A 19,912-nucleotide genomic window follows, 5' to 3' on the forward strand; every position below is an offset into this window, starting at 1 on the left:
AATTTTGTCTTGCAATTGATGTGTTTCAACCAAGTCTGGTCACTGGTTACGATTCGATCCAGTAATGAATCACCATGTTTGTTGTAGGCCTCCAAAAATGTCAAAGTTGCCCCCATTCGCTGTTCTTTATGGTGCTCTGCAAGCATTTTGGGGACCCATCATGCACAAAATATGTGGGATCCTAGCTTTTGAGTGACAATTTCAAACAACAAAGTGAAAGGAAAGTTTAAGCTCCGTTATTCGAAGCGACGGTTTCCACAAATCGTTTCAACTTTGGCGACAAGATCGTCAGTCACAGTGCTCAGGCGTCCACTATTCTCTTCATCATGAACGTTGGTTCGGCCATTTTTAAACCGAATGCACCATTTCCGGACAGAACATTCACTCATTACTTTGTACATTTCACAATAAATTTCTATAGGTTTTAGGTTTTTTGCCAAACAAAACCGTATCACAGACCGCACCTCACAACTGAAGGGGTTTTCGATTGCAGTGCACATTTCAAATTCGAATATCACGGATGGATGCCGACTAAGCTGCCGAGCACGCACATACCAAAAACATACGTAATCGGCACACTCCTAGCGGCGTCAGGCGGAAACGTTCCCTACTTTCTGAATAGCCTTCGTATTCCAAGAAAATAAGCAAACAGGCTACTATTGGAAAGGTAGACCTATTATGTTACGCTAGTTAGGTTATCATTATTTTTTAAAAAAGGCTTGCAGACCATTCCCTTAATCACATTTATAGTATTGCACAATAATGGAACATACAAAAATTTATATCTTTTTTTACCCTGTAAATTGTTATTAATGGTCACATACTGAATGATGCATCATAGGTAAGATTTAAAAGGGAAATAATGTGTAAACTACAATGAAACTAATGTACAGTGAATCGAATGAAACAAGAGCTCTATTCGGTATTGAAGTAGACCTCTATGCAGTTCTGTTTCTTTGACATTCCAATAATGGTTCACTTTTTTGACGTACATAAGATATGATAGCATACCTTGCGTCTTCCTTCATTGCTCACGTCTATGGGTTAACAAAGAACATGTAGATCAGTTTTTTGCAAACATGAGCATTAAAAGTGTTGTGAATACAAGTTGAAAGCTGAAAATGTAACAAAGAAGAAGCAGTACCAGCAAGACAACAATCACTGTGTTGGAGTTCCATCTTATTTTGATATAGGTATAACTATGGTAAAAGTGGAATTAAATGGATTACAAAAGCATGCTTTTTACACACCGTTTCCTTCTCTCCTTGGTTACTCGAAATATATCGACAAAAAACGACATACATTAAGGAGCTCAAATGTGTGGTATTACTACAGCAAATACGCGTTTATGAACAAATAAACATTCGAAATTGCGTTCCTGGTACTATGTTAACAGTGAAATTCTGTAGAGCCATTTCCCTCTCGCTTTTTTACCTCCATGCTCATGACGTTACAGCTAGTTCTTAAAATACCCATCGGAGGCGCTATTACTTAGTTCATGGTAGAGCATCATAAAATGCTAAAATTTAGTTTAAAGCAGCTTGCAATGATTGCTGTCGCACTTGATGTTGAGGAACAGGAACAGTGAGAAAAGAGTCTGTATTAGGAAAAAAAAGTTAAAAAATCGAGACTGTGAAGGCGAGTTCCAAAATTTTTACAAGGAGCTGGAAAAGGAGCAGTCATCGTTCTGTAAATATTTCAGAATGTCTAAACAACGGTTTTTTAGAGATAAAAATTACAAGGAGAAATTTGAACTACAGAGGGGAATCTTCTGACGTGATGGTGACGTTCCATCAAGTGTGAATCCACCTGAAACCACCATCAGCAAGTATGCTCTGCATGCCAGCGACCTAGAAACTGGAGGGAGAACAACATTATGCTTAGCTATTGGACATGAGCATTGTTCTGAGGTTCGTTTGAGCAGCTGCCAGAGAGGGCCAGAAAACAGGCATTACTGTGCATGAGCAGCACTGTGTTTTAGAGGGGTTGTGCTTGATGTTTGCTCAAATCATACACTTGTTGTCGCATTGCAGCATGTTGTTAAATGGGCACATATGGAGTTTATGAACTTAGGGCAATTGTTTCATCACATTGTTTCGAGATAAGGAATGCAAAATAAGAAAGAGGTTCTTTGCGTAATACTCATTTCAAAACTAAACTCTACAGCTCAAAGTACGCTCTTATTTTGTAATGTGGTGACTTAACTTTAATTTGTACTCTGCAACACTGTTATGTAGCACTTCCAGTCAAGTTTACATTTACCCAGCACTGCAAAAAGCTATTAAGAAGTAATACAAATTTCTTGCAAAAATAAAAAAGTTGCTTGTATACACCAGAACTAAGGACAATAAGTTATTTCGTGATTATTTCACACCGTATAAAAATCAACATGGTTATATGTGAAACAAAGAAACTGTACAACTGGTCATTTATATTCTACGCTGGGAATAAATATTAAGCTACGCAGGGAGCTACAATGATAAAACATGACGTGCTGCTATCCTATAATTTACCAAAGAATGGCATTCTAAAATATAAAACACAAACAATACAAATTAAGAAATAATGTCAAGCCTAGAAGAAGTACCAGACAAGTATTGAAAAATGTCTTGTGATAGAAAAACACTGTGTCTCACGAAAAGCAGATCCATAAAATTCCATGAAAGCTGTCAATATATTTGCAACAAAGTCTTTTATTCAATAGTACTGACAAAATTTGCCTCCTTAGTCATGTTCAAGTGAACATCTACATTGTTGTTGTTGTGGTCTGCAGTCCTGAGACTGGTTTGATGCAGCTCTCCATGCTACTCTATCCTGTGCAAGCTTCTTCATCTCCCAGTACCTACTGCAGCCTACATCCTTCTGAATCTGCTTAGTGTATTCATCTCTTGGTCTCCCTCTACGATTTTAACCTCCACGCTGTCCTCCAGTACTAAATTGGTGATCCCTTGATGCCTCAGAACATGTCCTACCAACCGATCCCTTCTTCTGGTCAAGTTGTGCCACAAACTCCTCTTCTTCCCAATTCTATTCAATACCTCCTCATTAGTTATGTGATCTACCCATGTAATCTTCAGCATTGTTCTGTAGCACCACATTTCGAAAGCTTCTATTCTCTTCTTGTCTAAACTGTTCATCGTCCATGTTTCACTTCCATACATGGCTACACTCCATACAAATACTTTCAGAAACGACTTCCTGACACTTAAATCTACACTCGATGTTAATAAATTTTTCTTCTTCAGAAACACTTTCCTTGCCATTGCCAGTCTGCATTTTATATCCTCTCTACTTCGACCATCATCAGTTATTTTCCTCCCCAAATAGCAAAACTCCTTTACTACTTTAAGTGTCTCATTTCCTAATCTAATTCCCTCAGCATCACCCAACTTAATTCGACTACATTCCATTATCCTTGTTTTGCTTTTGTTGATGTTCATCTTATACCCTCCTTTCAAGACGCTGTCCATTCCATTCAACTGTTCTTCCAAGTCCTTTGCTGCCTCTGACAGAATTACAATGTCATCGGCGAACCTCAACGTTTTTATTTCTTCTCCATGGATTTTAATACCTACTCCGAACTTTTCTTTTGTTTCCTTTACTGCTTGCTCAATATACAGATTGAATAACATCAGGGAGAGGCTACAACCCTGTCTCAGTCCCTTCCCAACCACTGCTTCCCTTTCATACCCCTCGACTCTTATAACTGCCATCTGCTTTCTGTACAAATTGTAAATAGCATTTCGCTCCCTGTATTTTACCCCTGCCACCTTCAGAATATGAAAGAGAGCATTCCAGTCAACATTGTCAAGAGCTTTCTCTAAGTCTACAAATGCTAGAAACGTAGGTTTGCCTTTCCTTAATTTTTCTTCTAAGATAAGTCGTAGGGTCAGTATTGCCTCATGTGTTCCAATATTTCTACGGAATCCAAACTGATCTTCCCCGAGCTCAGCTTCTACTAGTTTTTCCATTCGTCTGTAAAGAATTCGCGTTAGTATTTTGCAGCCATGACTTATTAAACTGATAGTTCAGTAATTTTCACATCTGTCAACACCTGCTTTCTTTGGGATTGGAATTATTATATTCTTCTTGAAGTCTGAGGGAATTTCGCCTGTCTCATACATCTTGCTCACTAGATGGTAGAGTTTTGTTAGACCTGGCTCTCCCAAGGCTATCAGTAGTTCTAAATGAATGTTGTATACTCCCGGGGCCTTGTTTCGACCTAGGTCTTTCAGTGCTCTGTCAAACTCTATACGCATTATATCTTCATCTACATTCTCTTCCATTGCTATATTGTCCTCAAGAACATCGCCCCTTTATAGACCCTCTATATACTCCTTCCACTTTTCTGCTTTCCCTTCTTTGCTTAGAACTGGGTTTCCATCTGAGCTCTTAATATTCATGCAAGTAGTTCTCTTTTCTCCAAAGGTCTCTTTAATTTTCCTGTAACCAGTATCTATCTTACCCCTCGTGAGATAAGCCTCTACATCCTTACATTTGTCCTCTAACCATCCCTGCTTAGCCATTTTGCACTTCCTGTCGATCTCATTTTTGAGATGTTTGTATTCCTTTTTGCCTGCTTCACTTACTGCATTTTTGTATTTTCTCCTTTCATCTTCATACGTCTGTATTTATATGGCATTAAGAGATCTTATGTGATGTCACAATAGAAACATGATTTCAGAGAATACTCCAAGAGCATTGTAAATTCGCAAACCATACTAAAATACATAATTCTGCTTAAAGTGTACATTTTTATGTCCAGATTCGTACTGTAGTACCTGGTGTTAAGATTTTCAGTGTAGTTTTCTGGATGCTAATTTTTATGGAGTACCATTACTTTTATGGCATAATGTCACATGTGTGAGAAAATGAAAATGTGAATTTGAAGTTGAATGAACTGTTGAAACTAGCCAACAGAGTGGAAGGAAATACTTCATTCCCCATAAATTGGCTACATCTACAAAAAAAATTAATAAAGTCAAATTTCTTTAGCAAATCAACAAAATAACTTCATTGTACTGCAAGATGATTAATATTCGATCGCTACTAAAATAAAATCAGAAAACTGAAGTTAATAGCATATTTTAGTCTGTCATTATTATGCGAGTGTTTTTTAATTCACTTGGCAGCTCTCAGCAACAGATAACCTTCCCCCCGCCCCCCCACCCCACTATCACTCAGACTGCTATGCACCTGTGCAATTCTGTCAGCTTGAGTGTACCAGAAAAACTTTTTCCAGGTAGTATCTGGCTGCTTGCTGCTACTTCTCATACTGCTAACAGACACACTTCAAGTTGCCATGAGCAAGAGAAGTCACTGTTCATATGCGACTTCAGCTCACCACATGCATGTGAAACCACTGCTCAAACAAATCTCTGGTCAGATTCAGCATTTGTGGTTTGTCGTTTTAAAACGAGCAGCGATGAAAATAGGGTGAATCACCCCCCAAGTTGGGAAGAAAATCATTCCTGGATTTGTTCTGTGAATGCTAATTATTTCAAAGCTTTCTATCCTATCTGCAAATGGGAATTTAGTGTAGCACATGATGGCAATCCTGAGTGTTCTAAAAGAGCAAAAATTACAGGTAAGCAATAAATTGTTTTTTTAGTACAAATGTTTTATTGTGCTTGGTGAAATTTAAAATTACGTAAGCATGAGTTTTTAATATCAAATGATATCCGTGTTTCGGAAAATCAGTATATCATGATAGTAAGCGACGAAAACAATGTAAATATGAATGAACTCAAAGTAGTGACCAGAGTATTAAGGGGATCAGAAAGTGATTGTGGTGGCATACCACGTAGGCTTGACGTTATAGAATCAACATGTGTAAAAAAGATACATTAAGCAAATGGGACTTATTAAAAGATCTGACAGTCGACTTTAAATGGCATTTTCTCAGCTTAGATGATGTGGAAATAAAGCACTTTACAATACATGAAATGCATCTAAACAGATGGGGCAAATGACGACTCAGTCAGAGGATCAAAATGTCTGTGGCAAGATTTATTTTTCTATAAGTGAGAAATATGCCACAATTGCATTGCCAGCAACAAAAAATACATGCAGAGTATGTAGCACAACCAGGACCATCAAAGTTCTTTCCCTCTAACAAATCCAGCTGCAGCAGTAATAGAACACGAAGAAACGGCAGCTACAGAAGCGATTTCCAACAGAAAATCAGCGACAACAACAGCTGCAGCAACAGCAGCAGCAATAAAAGTTCAAGAATCAGTCTCTGGAGAGGACAAGGAGATATTCACACCATGCACATCACACTAGCAACAACAGCGGCAACAGATGGCACAGGAACAACACAATCAGCAGAAGACGAAGCAGTATAAACCTCACCTCCAGCAATAGCAATGTCAGAAGGCAGTGTTATACATCTGCCCAGAAGAATAACAGCTCCACCTACATATTTCAAGAACTTTTTATTGGCAGATAGTATCACACAAATAGTAAGGTAAATGGTCCACTGAAGTCGGAAAAAATATGTTGACTTTTTTCCGTAAAAATTTACAGGGTTTAAGCATTAAGCTATGTAAAATAGAAGTGTTTCTGAATGACTGTTTAAAACAAACAGCAGTCTTATGTATAAAAATGATCATTGGACAAAAGACATGCAAACAAGTATTGCTGTTATCCATGAGTTTGAAATGATAAGTAAGTTTTATGGAATTAATAGTAAAGGAGATGGTACATGCAAATATGGTAAGACAGGGCTAGATTCAACGGAAATTAAATATAATAATGCAAAATACGTGGAGAAAGACTTTGAATAATGTGTATCTGAGTTAAGTAAACTCAGAATGATTATTATGGGTATATACACTCCTGGAAATTGAAATAAGAACACCGTGAATTCATTGTCCCAGGAAGGGGAAACTTTATTGACACATTCCTGGGGTCAGATACATCACATGATCACACTGACAGAACCACAGGCACATAGACACAGGCAACAGAGCATGCACGATGTCGGCACTAGTACAGTGTATATCCACCTTTCGCAGCAATGCAGGCTGCTATTCTCCCATGGAGACGATCGTAGAGATGCTGGATGTAGTCCTGTGGAACGGCTTGCCATGCCATTTCCACCTGGCGCCTCAGTTGGACCAGCGTTCGTGCTGGACGTGCAGACCGCGTGAGACGACGCTTCATCCAGTCCCAAACATGCTCAGTGGGGGACAGATCCGGAGATCTTGCTGGCCAGGGTAGTTGACTTACACCTTCTAGAGCACGTTGGGTGGCACGGGATACATGCAGACGTGCATTGTCCTGTTGGAGCAGCAAGTTCCCTTGCCGGTCTAGGAATGGTAGAACGATGGGTTCGATGACGGTTTGGATGTACCGTGCACAATTCAGTGTCCCACCGACGATCACCAGTGGTGTACGGCCAGTGTAGGAGATCGCTCCCCACACCATGATGCCGGGTGTTGGCCCTGTGTGCCTCGGTCGTATGCAGTCCTGATTGTGGCGCTCACCTGCAGGCGCCAAACACGCATACGACCATCATTGGCACCAAGGCAGAAGCGACTCTCATCGCTGAAGACGACACGTCTCCATTCGTCCCTCCATTCACGCCTGTCGCGACACCACTGGAGGCGGGCTGCACGATGTTGGGGCGTGAGCGGAAGACGGCCTAACGGTGTGCGGGACCGTAGCCCAGCTTCATGGATACGGTTGCGAATGGTCCTCGCCGATACCCCAGGAGCAACAGTGTCCCTAATTTGCTGGGAAGTGGCGGTGCGGTCCCCTACGGCACTGCGTAGGATCCTACGGTCTTGGCGTGCATCCGTGCGTCGCTGCGGTCCGGTCCCAGGTCGACGGGCACGTGCACCTTCCGCCGACCACTGGCGACAACATCGATGTACTGTGGAGACCTCACGCCCCACGTGTTGAGCAAATCGGCGGTACGTCCACCCGGCCTCCCGCATGCCCACTATACGCCCTCGCTCAAAGTCCGTCAACTGCACATACGGTTCACGTCCACGCTGTCGCGGCATGCTACCAGTGTTAAAGACTGCGATGGAGCTCCGTATGCCACGGCAAACTGGCTGACACTGACGGCGGCGGTGCACAAATGCTGCGCAGCTAGCGCCATTCGACGGCCAACACCGCGGTTCCTGGTGTGTCCGCTGTGCCGTGCGTGTGATCATTGCTTGTACAGCCCTCTCGCATTGTCCGGAGCAAGTATGGTGGGTCTGACACACCGGTGTCAATGTGTTCTTTTTTCCATTTCCAGGAGTGTATAAATCACCACCAGGCAGCCAGCCAGTGTGGCCGAGCGATTGTAGGCGCTTCAGTCTGGAACCACGCGACTGCTACAGTTGCAGGTTCGAATCCTGCCTCAGGCATGGATGTGTGTGATGTCATTAGGTCAGTTAGGTTTCAGTAGTTCTAAGTTCTATGGGACTGATGACCTCCTATAGTGCTCAGACCCATTTGAACTATTTGAACCACCAGGCAAAATTTTACTTTTTTCCTGCAAAACCTTGAAGTGCTTCTAAATGTTTATCTTAACAATAACTGTACTAAACAACAATATCTGATAAATCTGTTATCTTATAATGTGACAGCAACAGTATTGGAAGACACTAGATGTATGAATGGATCTGAAACAATAACTGATCGAGTATTTGTTCATAAGAACAAATGTGATCATATCACTGAGGTAATATATACTGAGTTCCCACATCATAAGGCAGCACTGATGACTTTTAATAATACATCTAATATGGATCCAGTGCTTTGCAATAAATACAGAGACATGACATTTATTCATTAAGACTGCTTAAGGCTCTTTAATAACATGTAACTTGTGACATGGAATCAACCTGTGATGTAAAGGAAAAGTTTGTCATTTTTTGCAGGCTATAGGCACTGTTAAGATGTCTCATTTCCCATCAAGTACGTCACAATCAAAATTAAAGCTAAGACATGGATAAACCACAGAATAAAAAATCAGCAGACACACTCAGAAAGGTAAGCAAATCTGCCAGAAATAATACCACACTAAAATAATATGTGAAAATTTCCAGAAAATTATACAAGAAAGTTATAAGAACAGCTAAGAAATTTAATAATGACTCATACACCGATCAGTCAGAACATTATGACCACCTACCTGTTAGCCAGTATGTCCGCCATTGGCACAGCTAGCAATGGTGATGCATCGTGTCATGGAAGCAATGACGCCTTAGTAGATCACTGGAGGAAGTTGGCACCACATCTGCACACAATCAAGTCACTTAATTCCCATAAACTTTTGGAAGGGGTCCACGAACTCTGACACCTTGTTCAATCACATCCAAGATGTGTTAGATCAGATTCAGATCTGGTAAGCTGGGGTCCAATTTAAATGCGATACTACGTTCCTAATACTCCATCACACTCGTGGCCTTGTGACATGGCGAATTAGATAGCTGAAAAATGCCACTGCCGTCGGGAAATTTGATCGTCATGAAGGGGTGTACATGATCTGCAGCCAATATATGATACTCCTTGGCCATCATGGTGCCTTACATGATCTCCACTGGACCCATGGATGCCCACATGCATGGACAGAGAATAATAGAGCTGCTACCAGTTTGTTTCCATACCACAGAACAGTCGTCAAGGAGCTTTTCCTCTGTAAGGCGACGGATTCGCGCCCTCCTATCAGAGCATGTGGCTGCCAATGTCACATGCATGGGTCATTGGGCGCAGAGGCCCATCGTTAGGAGTGTTCAATGCACTGTGTTCAGACACACCAGTACTCTCCCCAGCATTAGAGTCTGATCTTAGTTCCGCCACAGTTCACCGCCTGTCTTGTTTTACAGGTTTGCCCAGCCTATGGCATCCAAAATCTGTAATTGGGGTTGGCTACCCAACCCCATGACGTCTGAAGTATGTCTGACTAGCAGTCATTCCTTGCGACAGGAAACTGCTGTTGCCTGGATGGGTTTATATCGATAACAGGCCGGTGATCATGATGTTCTGTTGATCAGTGTACAGGTATATCAGCAAAGGTAGCAGCAAAGTAAAATCAGCCTGTGAGGTAAGACACAGAAATATGGTAAACTAAATATAAAAAACAACAACTTTATAATTAAAAGAAAAGGAAAGACCATTGAGGACTCCATGCAGATAGCCAACATATTCAACAAACATTACACAAACATAGAGACAAAACTAATTCAAAGTAAATAAATTTCAACTTGAGAGTGCAACTCTCCATGAATGACAAAACCATATTTCTGCGTCCTGTTACTCTATATGAGGTATGAATTGCTATAGATATGTTAAAAAAATAAATTGTCATATAACAGTGATGCGATTCCAGATGAAGTAATAAACCACAGTGCAAGATACTTACATTCCTAACTTGCTGACATCATTAATGTATCATTTAGCACAGGTTTCTTCACAGAAAAACTGAAATATTCGATTGACAAGCCAATTTACAACAAGGATGAGCAGTCTGGTGTTACCAATTACCTACCTGTATCACTGCTACCTGGGTTTTCAAAAGCAAATGAAGGGGCAATGCATGAAAAATCAAACATTAGTTAATGAAAAAAATGTTTCTAGGAGAAATAGTTCAACTGACACAGCAATCTGCAAGTTGGTCATGCATGTCTCACCACGAGCTATTTCACGTGGAATGGCGATTTCTACGAACAGCTGGAAGGCGTCGCCATGGGTAGTCCTGTCAGTCCAGTGGTGGCCAACTTCTTCATGGAACAATTCGAAGCACAGGCACTGGACTCGGCGACCTGCAAACCTAAGGTGTGTTACAGGTACGTCGATGATACTTTCGTGGTGTGGAGCCATGGTGAAGGACAGCTCGGCGAATTCCTGAGACACTTGAACAGCCTCCATGCCAACATAACATTTACCATGGAAGTAGAAAAGGACAAGAAACTGCCATTTCTAGAAGTGCTGGTCACAAGGCACGGCGAAAACCTGGGACACAGCGTGTATCGACAACCGACACACACGGACCGATACCTGCACAAACTGTCAAACCACCACCCGAGCCAGAAAAGAGGCATGATTAGTACGCTCGTAACGAGAGCAGGACGAATATGTGAGCCTCAACACCTCAAACGAGAAATGCAACACCTGGAAACTGTTCTGAGGAGCAATGGGTACTCCACAAATTACATTAGAAGTGTAACGGAGCCAAACACTCGGCGAAGTAAGGAACCAGAAAAAGAAATGTCGGGTACGGCCTTTCTGCCATATATTCCCAGAGTGACGGACAGAATCGGTCGTATATTGCGCAAACACGGCGTAAAGACGATTTTCAAACCGACAAGGAAGATCAAAGAGTGTCTTAGATCGGCGAAGGAGAAAAGAGACCCACTTGCAATGTCGGGAATATACCGTATACCATGCACATGCAGAAAAGTTTATGTCGGAATGACTGGACGATCAATTAACACCAGGATCAAAGAGCATAAGCGACATTGCAGGTTGGGGCAGGTGGAGAAATCGGCAGTGGCAGAGCACACACTGAATGAGACCGACCACGTAATAAAATTCGCCGACATGGAAGTTCTGGCTGTAGAGAAGCACTATCACACGCGCTTGTTCAGAGAAGCTGTAGAAATCCAAAAACACGCGAACAGTTTCAACAAGAAAGAGGAAAGCCTTAAGGTAAACGGATCCTGGCTTCCCGTACTGCAGCGAACGACCGTCGCAGGTTGCAAGAGGAGAACCGCACCGGAAATGACTGCGGAGAAGCCCTCGGACGTTGGCGCGCCAGGTACATATAGTCTGCGGCCGCGAGTTCGCCTCCAGTTCACCACCGGCAAAGGAGGGTGAAGCTTTGACAATGCCAACCACTCGTGCTGGCGAAACGTCAGAAAAACCATTAGATGAACGTCGGCCGAAGAACACGAGACAGAAGCCAATAGGCAGTTTGTCAGAAGGTGAGTTAATGTTTTCTGCACCTTGAGAGCCAAAAATGATAGGCTCTCAATTTGTCTGTATTAAACATACCTGGTTCAAATGCTGAGGCAGGAATACCTTTATTCCCAGTGAACTATAAATGGACGAGGTGTGCTACAAATGAAGTGCCAAGCTTATAAAAGCAAATCTGCTAGCATCTGTGATATTTAACTGTAGAGAAGTCTTTACATACATAAAATCGAAGGTATCTTTGTAAAAAGAACCAAAGTCTGTAAATTAGTACAATAATAGTGTAAAATAAAACAAGTACTCATATTTTAATTGTATTCAACTACTCTTTGAAGAAAACACTATTTGGAATGTTTATTTTGTAAGCTTCCACATTGATCCCTTATTTTCCATGTAAAAGGTTGGCACTCCTAGACTGAGTCACCAAACCCAACAAGTACTACCAGTTAAACAAATGCATACAGATGTTAACTGGTTAACTTATTAATTGTTACAAAAATTCACATATGTTCACAGAATGAAGTTGGCTGGTTCCCAGCTACAAAGGACAAAAAGGCAGCAAAAGCTTTTCCAAACTGCAATGGGATTGCTAACATTGCTACTGCCTCCCAAACTGTTAAGTACTTTAATTACCTGAAAAACAGTCATTAGGAGCCAGAGTTCTTAAATTTCTGTCAGAGGTACAAAAAGACTTACAAGCAGGTGCTGTCTGATACAAAAACCTCATTTAATGAAAAAAGTATATACAGTCACAGTACAAAAGGAAAGCAGCCTGGGATGTCATAAAAAAGGAAAGAGTGGAGGGGGATAAAGTAATAAATAATTCACACCATCTGGGAAACTATGTGAATGAACTTATTTCAAATATTGCAGGGAAGCTACAGCAAAAATTCTCAAAAACAAATATAGCACTTGTAAATAATTATGCCATACAAACAATGATATTACTGCCAACTACAAGCATGAAGTCAGTATAGAGTGAAACCTGTCAATAAAATCTACTGATTGTGACTTGTGACTGTCTTGAAAAACTTAAAAAGTAAATCAAATGTCAGTACGCTTTGATAAAGCACCAATGTTTGTACTGAAACAATGCATAGAAAGTATACAAGTTTCCTTAACAAATGTAATAAACAAATGCTTCACACCAGAGAAATTTTCAAAGTATTTAAAATAGGCAAGAGTTGTATCTCTGATAAAGAAAGGTAAGGCAGAAGAGACAGAAAATAACTGGCCTTGCTGTCAGCAGGCTCAGAACCAATAGAATCAATGAATTACTTGAATAAGTACAATCTTTCAAGTGGATCACAATTGGGTTTCAACAGCGATAGAAATACTGAATCACAAAAGCGTGACTTGATGCTCTTGATAAAACTGAGAGTGTCACAGGCATATTTTTGCTTCTTTCAAAGGCTTTTGATACTGTCGATCATAAGATTCCACAAAATACTCGCAAGTTTCTGCATTAGGAATAATAGGGGTAGCTAATGATTGATTCTGATCATACCTAGCAGATAGTGTATAAGGAGTAGAGGTAGCACATACCCCAAATATACCTTTAGCTAAACAATTATCAGAACCAGAATGCATTAATACAGGTGTTCCTTAGGGTAGTATTTTAGGGCCAATACGTTTCCTGATATGCATCAGTAGTCAGTGGTTGGGCGGAGAGCACGTTCTCCGCCCAACCACTGCAGCGCAACCTGTTGAGATGGATGAAGTCACGAGGGAGGAGGTAGGCACTGCATTTATTCCATACACAGGCGAACTCTCGGGGAAAATCGCCCGCATTCTGAAGAAACACTGGGTCGGAACTGTGTTTTGTCCTCCAAATAAAACTCGTGCACTGGTGGGGAGCCCCAAAGATGATCTCGGTTTGAGGAAGGCCGGCGTGTACCAGATTCCGTGTCAATGTGGCAAGTCGTATATTGGTCAGACGATGCGTACCGTCGAGGATCGATGCCGTGAACACCAGAGGCACACTCGACTGATGTATCCGAGCAAGTCGGCAGTCGCTGAACATTGTTTGTCGGAAAATCACGCCATGGAGTATGACCGCACGAGGATTCTGGTACAGACGTCGAGATACTGGGACAGCGTTGTTAGAGAGGCCATCGAAATTCGCACCAATGACGACCTCATAAACCGTGACTGTGGCTATAATCTTAGCAAGGCTTGGGAACCAGCGATTGGATTAATCAAGAGTAAATCGAGCAAACGTATAGTTGTGACGACCACGGCGGACAGAGCCATCACACCGTGTCATCTCAGACGCCGTCGCAATCTGTTCCACCGCGCGACCGTGGCGCGGGGTGCGGACGGCGGAGGGAGCGCGCCGCGGGCGGAGGGTATTTAAATCGGCCGCCGCCGCGACCAAACCCAGCTCCCTCTGAGCAGCCATAGCGTACGGATCTCCGTGCCGGCACGTTCACAGGAGCTCAGTCCGTCAGTTCACCTGATGATGGCGACATGTATGATCGCCGAAATACTGTGCCCGTTAGACACTATAGACCGGCAGCACACCCATGGATATTTTGATCACATTGACATGTGTTTCTATCAAAGTGCACAGAAGTTTGTATAAAGTTTCATTGTGTGTACAGAGAATAAAAGTGAGTGCTAACATGAGTACAACACAGATACTAAAAATAGAATGGCCTATAGGCAGCGAGAATTATGCAACTTGGAAATTTGCCCTTGAGGCGTATTTGCATTTGGATTACCTATGGGACATTGTCAATGGTGCATTGAATGAAGTTTTTCTGCTAAGGATCGGAAGGCAAAATCAGAACTAATCCTTTTGATTGATCCAGTAAATTATGTTCACATAGAAATGGCTACATCAGCAAAGAAAGTATGGGACAAACTGAAAAACGCATTTGAAGATAGAGGTTTAACCAGAAAAATAGGATTACTTTTGAGCTGATAACCACAAGATTGAACAAGCGAAAAAACGTGGCCGAGTACGTTAATAAAACAACTTCAGCTTCAAATCGTCTGATGTCAATTGGTTTTGAAATTGCAGGAGAATGGGTTGCCACTTTAACAGTAGCTGGACTACCAGAGAAATATTCACCTATCATTGTGGGTTTGTAAAGTTCAGGAATATCCATTACGACAAATAGTATGAAGGTAAAAATTCTACAGGACATGAAAAATGAGCCCGTTTCTTATGATCCAAAGATAGAAATGGCTTCCGTTTCATAATCTAAATACAAGAAGAAGCCTAGAAAATGTTTCAGAAGACTGAACATTTTTCATCACAGTGTAACGAAAAGTTGAGTAATAATGAAAAGTAGCATGTTAATTCTACAGGGTTATTACAAATGATTGAAGCGATTTCACAGCTCTACAATAACTTTATTATTTGAGATATTTTCACAATGCTTTGCGCACACATACGAAAACTCAATAAGTTTTTTTAGGCATTCACAGATGTACGATATGTGCCCCTTTAGTGATTTGGCAGACATCAAGCCGATAATCAAGTTCCTCCCACACTCGGCGCAGCATGTCCCCATCAATGAGTTCGAAATCATCGTTGATGCGAGCTCGCAGTTCTGGCACGTTTCTTGGTAGAGGAGGTTTAAACACTGAATCTTTCACATAACCCCACAGAAAGAAATTGGATGGGGTTAAGTTGGGAGAGCGTGGAGGCCATGACATGAATTGCTGATCATGATCTCCACCACGACCGATCCATCGGTTTTCCAATCTCCTGTTCAAGAAATGCCGAACATCATGATGGAAGTGCAGTGGAGTACCATCCTGTGGTACGTTTAGCTCCCTGCTTGCTTTATTCGTCGACTTCCGCGGGCTACGCGTGAAACTTGCCCGCACGCGTTCAACCATTTCTTTGGTCACTGCAGGCCGACCCGTTGATTTCCCCTTACAGAGGCATCCAGAAGCTTTAAACTGCGCATACCATCGCCGAATGGAGTTAGCAGTTGGTGGATCTTTGTTGAACTTCGTCCTGAAGTGTCGTTGCACTGTTGTGACTGACTGATGCACGACATACGCTTTCTCGGCTCCTGTCGCCATTTTGTCTCACTGCGCTCTCGAGCGCTCTTGCAGCAGAAACCTGAAGTGCGGCTTCAGCCGAACAAAACTTTATGAGTTTTTCTACGTATCTGTAGTGTGTCGTGACCATATGTCAATAAATGGAGCTACAGTGAATTTATGAAATCGCTTCAATCATTTGTAATAGCCCTGTAGTAGTCCTGAGAGGAGAAACTACCCGTAAAGGTAAGGCACTTTTTGCATTTTATTGCTTTACTGAAGCGAGTTACGATGATGCAGAATGGTTTCTAGAGTCAGGAGCATCTGTGCATATTATTAAAGCTCCATATGTTGCATTGGAATTTCCCAGTTGATGTGTCCGAGTTATAGCGTTAATTCGTAAGAAACGTTATCTCAATTTGTTAGTGAATGGGGAAAAGCAAAATGGTTCAAATGGCTCTGAGCACTATGGGACTTAACATCTGAGGTCATCAGTCCCCTAGAACTTAGAACTACTTAAACCTAGCTAACCTAAGGATATCACACACATCCATGCCCGAGGCAGGATTCGAACCTGCAACTGTAGCAGTCGTGCGGTTCCGGACTGAAGGGCCTAGAACCGCTTGGCCACCACGGCCGGCGGGAAAAACAAATTGTAACTGCTCATGACATACATTATACGATGAATATTGCAACAAATTTGCTATTGGTAAGCAAAATACTAAAGAAGGCTAACAAGTTTATCTTTGATATAGAGAGAGCCAAAATAAGACTCTTTTGGCGATATTGTAGCTACTGCAACTAATGTAAAACATATTTACAAATAAAATACAGTTCAAGATATTGCTGAAACTGGAAATCACTCTGTTTATGCTGCAGAAGATTTCTTATGACATAGGGGACTTAGAGATTTGATATGCTGCAGAAGATTTCTTATGACATAGGGGACTTGGAGATATGAACAGATGAAGTATGGCCCCATTGAAGAATATGGCAACTGGAATGGAAAATTACAGAAAGAATAATGTACAATGTAAGGTGTGATTGCAAGGAAAGCAGGCGAGACTGCCATTTAAATCATGTCAATGTAGACCTACGGAAGTCTTGCAACTCATTCATACAAACCTCTGTGGATCTATTGAGAATAAATCCTTAGGCTGTAGCTATTATTTCCTGGTATTCATGGCTGATTCTTCTACATACACTCATGTATACCTTATAAGCACCAAGGATCGAAAGTGAATGATGAATTTGATCTTTATTGCAAAATATTCGAAAGACAGATTGGGAAGCAAATTAAAATTATTAGATCAGACAAGGGATCAGAATATTTAAACAGACAGTTTAAGAAACAGTCGAATGAAATGGGTATCTGGCATCAGACTACAATTGCTACAATCCCTCTCCGACTGGAGATGCAGAACCTGCCAACAGAACCACTGTAGAGAAGGCAAGAAGTTTGCTAAGTCATACTGAGCTAACTAAGCGTTTTTTGACAGCAGCAGTGGCAACATCAATGTATTTAGTTAGCAGATCACTTACTAAAGCTGTGAAAAACAAGACACCTTATGAAGTATGGACTGGGAAGAAACTGGACCCAAGGCACTTAAATGTGTTTGGATGTAAAGCTATGCTTCAGATTCGAAAACCATTAAGAGTTAAATGGGACGCAAAATCGCAGAAATATGTTTCTGTTGGATACTGTGGGGTTTCAAAAGGATACAGATTTTGTTATCATGTGAATAAAACGATAATAAGCAGTAGTGATGTAGTATTTTTAGAGAATTCTAAACCTAAAATAAAGGAAAAGAGTCAGAACAATACAGTAACTCGAACAAATATAAGGTGTGACAACGCTAAAGAAGAGATGGAAACTGAAACAGAAGAAGGTAAAGATGAAGAGCAACCTTATACACTACCTGAGAGAGAAACTGAGGAGGAAGAATTCAATTTAAGGAGTTCTACATGTATAATAAAACCAAAAAGATATCCAGAGTATGAAATTTACGTTTCCCAAACCTTCAACAGCGAAGCCAAGATAGTAAACAAAGCCTTGGTAAATATCAATACTCAAAGTTGGGAACAGGCAATGGAAAAAGAATTACAGTCATTTTTGGATAATGATACATGTGACTGGGTTGACATGTCTTAAAATAAAATAAGAAGACACTAAGAACAAGATGGGTATTCAATACTAAAAATCCTAAGAGTGCAATACCAAAACTCAAGGTCAGATTGATAGTTAAGCGTCAGAAATAAGAAATGGATGTGGTAACAGCCTATCTGGATGGAGAGCTGGAAGAGGAAATGTATGTGATCCGAACTGATGAAGTTAGTAGGCGTTGTCAATGAAAAATGAAAATTTGGCGTTCGATGGAAGGCATATACAGATTAAAGTAGAGTGGCCATTGCTGGAATAAATGTTAACAAAATCTTTGATAAAACTGGGAATGTTATAGTCAAAAGCAGCTCCAAGTTTGCATTATAAAAGAAACAAGCAATAAATTACAGCCATGGTCATATGGGTAGATGACTACTTTTTATTCTGACCAACAGTGAAAATAAAGTGGACCATTTTAAAAAACAGTTGCAGTCAGAATTTAATATGTATGACTAAGGTGAAGTTAGTCAATGCTTAGGCATGAAGATTCTAAGAAGAACCGACAGAGGAGAATTATGGATCGATCAATCTCTGTATGCAAGAACATCTTAAAAAAGTTTGGTGTGGAAGATTGTAAGCCTATTTCTACCGCAACGGAACATAGTGCAAAACTGTTAATAACTGATGAGGAGAAGAAATGTAAGGAGAGTGTACCCTATTGTGAGCTGTAGGAGGTCTATTATACTTAGCACAGTCCTTCAAACCTGACATTGCATTTGCCACGAATGCTGTAAGCACATTTTGCAATGATCAAGGAGCAAATCATTGGAAGGCAGTCAAGTGAATATTCAGTTATTCAAGGGGAAATATAAATTTAGAAGGGTACAGTTATGCAGACTGGGGAAGTGAGCTGGAAAGCAGACACTCCATCACCAGAATTTGTTTTAAACTAGTGAGAGGATTGATATCCTGGTCATGTAAGAGACAGAGGACAGTTGCCTTGAGTATCACAGAAGCTGAATATATGACATTAATCCTCCATTATCCAACGAGCTCTATGGATCAGAACACTGATGGGTGAAATAGAATCTCTTGGAACAATAAAATCAACTATAATATTTTGTGATAATATGTGTGCTATTAAACTTGCCAACAATAATGTTACCTATGTGAGATCCAAACATATTGATATAAAGCAACACTTTATCAGAGATTATCTGGAGGAGGGAAATATAACCATCAATTATATGTGCACAGAAGAAATGTTATCAGATCCCTTAACCAATTCTATCAATAAAGACAAATTTCAGAAGTTGGTGAAACATTATGGACTAACCTGTGATGTGCACTGTTCAGTATCTGAAAAATATTTGTTTAAGGGGGATTGTAGGAGAAATGTGAACAAAGTATTTTTCCAGTGCGTATAGTTGTGCATAAGATCCTCTTTGTGCTGAACGCATTAGACCTCTGTGAAATGGTATTCTATGGTTATTGATTGCCAATGAGATCATGTGGATATTTTATGCATAAAATGTGTCTATTTGTTAATAAAATATAAGTTTTAACTTGTCCCTAAACAATTTTTCCACGTAATTTCGCTGTGCTAAGCAGGGAACTCTACAGGAACAAGATCTTCACTGTACTTAAGTTTACCAAGAAAGAATGAATATAAAGCTCATGACAGCATATTCTACCAAGGAATAAAACTGTACAGTAAATTACTGAAGGAGATTAAGAAACTCCTAAAACAAACTTATTAAAAAAATTTAAAAAGCAATAGTTAACGTAAAGTGAAGGAGTACTTAGATAACACAGAGTAGGAGCTCAGTAAAAAATATAACACAAATCAATAACAATAACGATAATAAAACACCTTGCACTTCACATAACATTTTCATA

The sequence above is a fragment of the Schistocerca serialis genome, chromosome 5, assembly GCF_023864345.2.
Source record: "Schistocerca serialis cubense isolate TAMUIC-IGC-003099 chromosome 5, iqSchSeri2.2, whole genome shotgun sequence".
Classification (NCBI taxonomy): domain Eukaryota; kingdom Metazoa; phylum Arthropoda; class Insecta; order Orthoptera; family Acrididae; genus Schistocerca; species Schistocerca serialis.